The sequence below is a fragment of the Paramormyrops kingsleyae genome, chromosome 8, assembly GCF_048594095.1.
Source record: "Paramormyrops kingsleyae isolate MSU_618 chromosome 8, PKINGS_0.4, whole genome shotgun sequence".
In the NCBI taxonomy this organism is placed as follows: domain Eukaryota; kingdom Metazoa; phylum Chordata; class Actinopteri; order Osteoglossiformes; family Mormyridae; genus Paramormyrops; species Paramormyrops kingsleyae.
Genome location: NC_132804.1, coordinates 25209089 through 25215088, shown reverse-complemented (window position 1 = coordinate 25215088; position 6000 = coordinate 25209089).

The following is a 6000-nucleotide window of genomic DNA, read 5'->3' as shown; positions in this document are numbered from 1 at the left end:
GTAACAAGTTATACAAAGTGATTCTGTACGTTGTTTTAGGACAGGAGGTAAGAAGCATTGGAAAATCGATTTATTCTACACAAGAACTTCTCTCATAACTTCAGCTCCTTACAATCCCCAGTGAGAGAGACATACTAATAAACTGCAATTTAATAAATCGTAAATCTTAGTATATACACAGATGTCTATAATTAAAGGGTTGTAGTTAATTAGAGTGATTGTGTTTTGATGGTGTTGCTCAATTTACTATTCCGCTATCTTTTCACAATAGTGTTCTACTTCCCAGACTGGAAGCCAATAGGAACCCTGAGACCCTAATCTCCAGGGAAATAGCAGGCTATCCTATTCCTGACAGAAAATCTGTTTCTGTTTAATTCTGCTCCCTGGGTGTCGAAATGTTTTTTTGCATCACAAGTAGTCTTTCCAGTTTGTACAAAGGATTTTTATACACCAAAGATTTAAAGGAGGGGGTTCTGTTTTAAGTTTTTAGTTCAGTATCTTGTTAAATTACGGCTAATGAATACATGGTTATATTAAAAGAAATTTTTGCTTGCCATAATTTTCCCCATGGGGGTTTGGGCTACATTATTTTTTATGTAACAGTTCTGGTAGAATATATAAATCATAATCACTGATGACTCACATAAACAAAACAGAAATGGGCAGTAGAGTCTACAGAAAAATGAACCGCTATCGTCAATGGACAAAATGCAACCTGTGGTTGATGTTAAAGGGTCAAATGTTTTCATTTTTTTTAATTCACTGGGCCTGATGGGCGCAGACTGTAGTGTTAATGGAGGATTTGATGGAATAGCAATGAAATATCATGTTAAGTGGAACCAGGTGAACATCAATTTGGAACATCTAAAAGTGAACACCAAGACAAGGGTTACGAGAGATAAAAGAGCAGTGCATGACCACCTTCCCTGTGATAAAGCAAGCGGGTCATCCGTGTTCAGTGAAAAGAGGCTTTGTCGGTCAGTACATGGAGATTAGCCGCCCTGTGATAAAATGAACACTTTATCTTTAATGATGAAGCAAACAGATTAGTCTTTGAGTGCTAATCTCATTCAAGGTTTCCCTAAATTCAATTATCCTTCATACCGATATTTCAGAATTGCAGATCCCATCACCATACTATTGATATGTAAAAACAGTAGTTATAAAAAATGTTATATTGCTTTAAGGAAATGTTTTATGTGAAAGGATTCTATAATTATCATCAGTATGATCTTATTATGCGTCAAAGTTGGTACAGCGCCATCAGTTAGTTTCAGACAATGTATTTAGACACATATTAGAGCATGGATGATTTTATACATATTTTTGTTATCCTCTATTTTTTGTGTTTATCCATGTGTATCTATTATATACTGACATAATTTTACATTTAATTGATTTAGCAGACACTTTTATCCAAAGTGACATACAATTGAGGAAGCAGGGTCAGCCAATCCCTGGGGCAGCTGGGGCCCAATAGTGAAAGCACTCTGCCAGTTCACATATGAGCTGGTCACCTTCAGATTGCAGGCACACAGTCCTAACCCCCCCCCCCCCCCCCCCCTTAAACAGCCCTGTAAGTAAAAAGTTGTAGATGCCGTTTTCAAATCCGAATATGCGCTATTTAAATGCCGAGGTTTATCACAGAGTAGGCTTATCTCTAACATGACTTTTGCTACACACTCTTTGTTCGAAGTCAGTTCTCCAGGCCCATTTACAGATAGTGGCTTTGCCGGGGGGGGGCTTGGGACCTCAGCCCTGAGATATGCATAGTTAACATAAATATGTATAGAGGAAATAGTGAGAGTGAAGGAGAACTGTGGGCCAATGGCCAGAATCCACTTTTTCCTGCGGTCACCAGCTCAGCTTCCTAACTCTACTTGAGGGAATCCCTTTCGTGGCAGATATATGTCAACACCCCCATCCGTCAGACGTCAGTCCATCCCATTTCTTAAAGTGGTTTTGTCTAATGAGTCCCTTAGCCCTCATACTTGCACCCTGGGGTCTGTGGTACTACATGGTATCAAATAGTCCGTCTAGCATTACGTCTAGCACAGCGCTGTATCTTGGGTGGAAATTTCACTACAAATTCAGGAGCAAGAAGCAAACCCTCTACGAGGTACGTGCCTGATTAAATGCTATTACAGAGCATCTGCTGCATTTAATTTTCCTATTGGGAGGTAAATGAATTGCTTACACCTTTTTTTCCCCGTACTGTCGACACGAAGTCAATCGATTAGGTGTCTTTCAGCCCCTTTCTTAGCTTATGAATGGGGTCAGGATGACCGCTGCTTTCACTATTACTTCACAGTTCCAGAATATAGGGTTAAAACCCCAGCCCAGCTCAGTGCATGTGGAGTTCATATGTTCTCAAGATGAAGCGCAAATGAGTCGAGACGTGGAGTTAAACATGCTGCTTTTATGTGTACCACACCATAAATGGGGCCAAAGGTACTTGCCCCATGCAATAAACAGGGATTTCTCTGCAACAAACGCTTATGAAAGCTCCCAGCTGGTGGATGATACAGGGTTATACTATATCAGAGGTAGGTTCCTGACCCTGGAGTGCCGTATCCAACAGGTTTTCCATCCTACTTGGTGTCTGATAGACCACACCTAATCTCAGGCAGGCAATAACTCTTCAGGTAGGATAGAAAACCAGCTGGAAACCAGCAGTCCAGGATCAGGGTTGCCTACCCCTGTACTATATTATAGTTCTATCTACGTGATCCCCCGCTATATCGCGGTTCAGCTGTCGCGCCCCCACTATATCGCGGATTATTCCCTGACGTGTCACAGTTCTCTGCGTATCGCGTACCTTGCTTGTGGTCCGTTTTTGTTTTCGTTTTGCTTTAAGCCCTACGACGGCTCCCAAGCGTCCTGCATCTTCTAAGCCTTCTGGTAGTAGTGAGCCTAAGCGCCAGAGGAGGACCTTGACCATTCAGGAAAAGGTAAAACTCCTGGATATGCTTCGGGAAGAAAAGCGTTACGCGGACGTCGCTCGCCATTATGGCTTGAATGAATCGATGGTACGCTACATCAAGAAGGATGAAAAGAATATAAAAGCCACCACATCACTTTCCTTTAGTCAAACAGGAAAGAGGGTGGCATGTTCTCGGAATAAAGCCATCATTAAAATGGAATCACATACAAATGCATTACATATTATTATTATTATTATTATTATTATTATTATTATTATGTTACTCATATCCTTAGCCCGACATCCACCTGTCATATGTGTTGTTTTAATAAGTTTACATGTGTTTAAAGCGTATGGGAGGGTATTTTAAGGCTTAAATTTTTTTTTATTTATATGGTCTTTCTATATCGCAGATTTTCACCTATCGCTGATGAGTCTGGAACGCATCTTCCGCAATAGGCGGGGATCACTGTATTATTATATAAATTTTTGTATTGCCAGATATTATAAACCGGGGGGCAGTATGACGCTCATGGGAGTTTTGCTTACACAAAAAGAAGGACAGAACTAAAAATCCAGAGAGACAACCAATCAGACTGTAGAGTAGGTGGGTCCAAGCAACTAGAGGAGGCGGGACCAACCAATCAGATGTCTTGATCCTGCATCCTCTAGTTCAGGGGTGTCAAATTCCAGTCTTGGGGGGCCGGAGCCCTGTGTAGCTTTAGTTCTTTCCCTCTTCCACCATAAATGATTCAGCTCAAGAGCTGTGTGGTAATTACAGTAGCACATGGAGTTGAATCAGGTGTGTTAAATGAGGGGAAACCCAAAAATGTGCAGGGCTCTGGCCCCCCAGGACTGGAGTTGGGCACCCCTGCTCTAAACAAATAATTTTTCTTTTTACTCTCAGAACATTTTTGCGTAACTGAAATTCCCACGAGCCAGTATGACGGCCTCACACCTTCAGGGTGGTGGGTGTGATTTCCATCCTCATTTGGTCAATGTCATTTCGGAGATACCAGTATACTGCATGTCTTTGGACTATGGGAATAAACCAGAACCCTGCATAAATGAAAGGGGAACTTGCAGTCTTCACACATATAGGACATGGTATGTTAAATGGGTTACGTTGGAAACACAAGATTTGGGAGGTTCCTTCCAGAATAGTGTGAATTGAGACAAAACAAAGTCAAGTAATGACTCACTGAGTTTCACCTGTTCCTTTTTCCCCATCTGAGTTTTTTTTCTCAGCCCCAGTTAACGATTGCTGGTTCGAATCCTGGACCCTTGAGCAAGACCCTTAACCTGCAATTGCTTCATCTTGGGCATGATGTTAATCTATATCCAGCCCTGTGAGGAGGTCCTCCAACTTACAGAGAAATTTGGGGGTTGGTGGCAGGATTGACACTCCAACTACCAGAAGAAACTCATACTGGTTCATTCGGACTAGTGTGGTGCTGAGGTATCACCTGCCACATGGCTGCACTCAGGTTCTCACCCCTGAGGTGGTTTGTCGTGTGGTGTGTGCTGCTGTAATCAGCCCCCCCCCCCCCCCACCTCTACCCAGGTAATGCTCCTGAGAGCCTGACACCCAAACACATTTCGTTCTCTCTGCTCATTTTGTTTAACTTGTCTCCTGTCTCTACCATTATTCCATACTCATGTCTCATGGTTCTGTGTCATATATAGTCAAGATTTATATGAAATGATCTTGATGTGTTCATAAAAAAAACTTTAGAAACACATTTTGTTCTTGTGTCAGAATTTATGCTATCGCGCCCGATCCTAGGATTTTGGAAGCTATTCAGTATTGCAAAAGGGCGGGCATGTAATTCCTAAATTGCACAAAATCATGAGAATTCTTCCCAAAAGTCTAACATAGCACAGAAAGCAGTTAACGCATCATTCAAGTGCTAAGTAAACAGAACCGGTGCCGAGAGTCAAGGGTGGGGCGTGAAATAATTAACAAGCCCTCGCTACAGGGCCAAGTACCGCTACGCAGACATAGCTATGGGTAGGGGCTGTGGTCTTTATGGTCTTTATGGTCTTTATGGTCGCGACATGGTTGAGGCTGAGGAACGCCACAGCAGGAACCAGCTGGCATAACCCAGAAGCGCCGACTTTTCTGAGTCAACAGATCTACTGTTTGCCATTTTTTGTTGCAGGGATTGCGTAAGGTTGTCCGAGTACTGGGTCCCCAATGATAGCGGACGGACTTCGAGTGCGTATTCGCCACAGGCTTCTGTTAATTCGCCGTTTGGATCTCTAGCTGTTTAGTTAAGCTACTTTATCTACATGCAGGTACTTGATTACAAATCACCACTAAAATCTTACACCAGCAATCAGAGTGTTATTATTAAGACCCATGGCTCCTCTTAAGGAAAATTACCATGGCTTTCCAAATGGCCGAGGAATGCTGTCACATGGCTCCTGGCTCCAGTGTCCTGCCTTGTATAAACCCCTATCTTATCTGTGTTTTCCTTACGCGATTAGAGACTATTTCTATAACATCGGCCTGCACTTACAAACAGATTTACCACTGCCTTTGTTTCACTTGGAGTGTGCTGCATTTACTTTGAAAGTAAAACTTTGGCCAGCCAGAGTTGCTGTTTTCGAAGCTAAATTAAAGTCTCTCCCAAGATATACAGTTACGGGCGAAAGGGCCATAGGATGATGCTGATCAGGTCGTATCGTTCTTCTCCTGACAGGATCTTTCAAATAGGGATCATGTTACAACAATCATCCAGAATAATCAAAACACGCAGACACAAATGCAGAAGACAGAATAGTTTTAGTTTCCTCAACATGAGATGACTGGTAATGCACTGTCTGTTTCAGGCAGTCATACAGTAGTTTGATTATAGGTGAAGTGTATGGGTTGCACTACAACCAAGTGGTACCAGAAACCAAGTGGTACCAGAAAGGGAGTCGGTAGGTTCTTGAAATGGCAGTGTTGCTCAAAGTGGCTTTTAGACTGCATTTATATGACATCCATGCTATTGTAAATGGGGACATCGCAATTTGTCGATTGTACAGCTTATTTAGGGGGGGCGAACCACCTTATTTTTTCCTTGGCCCCC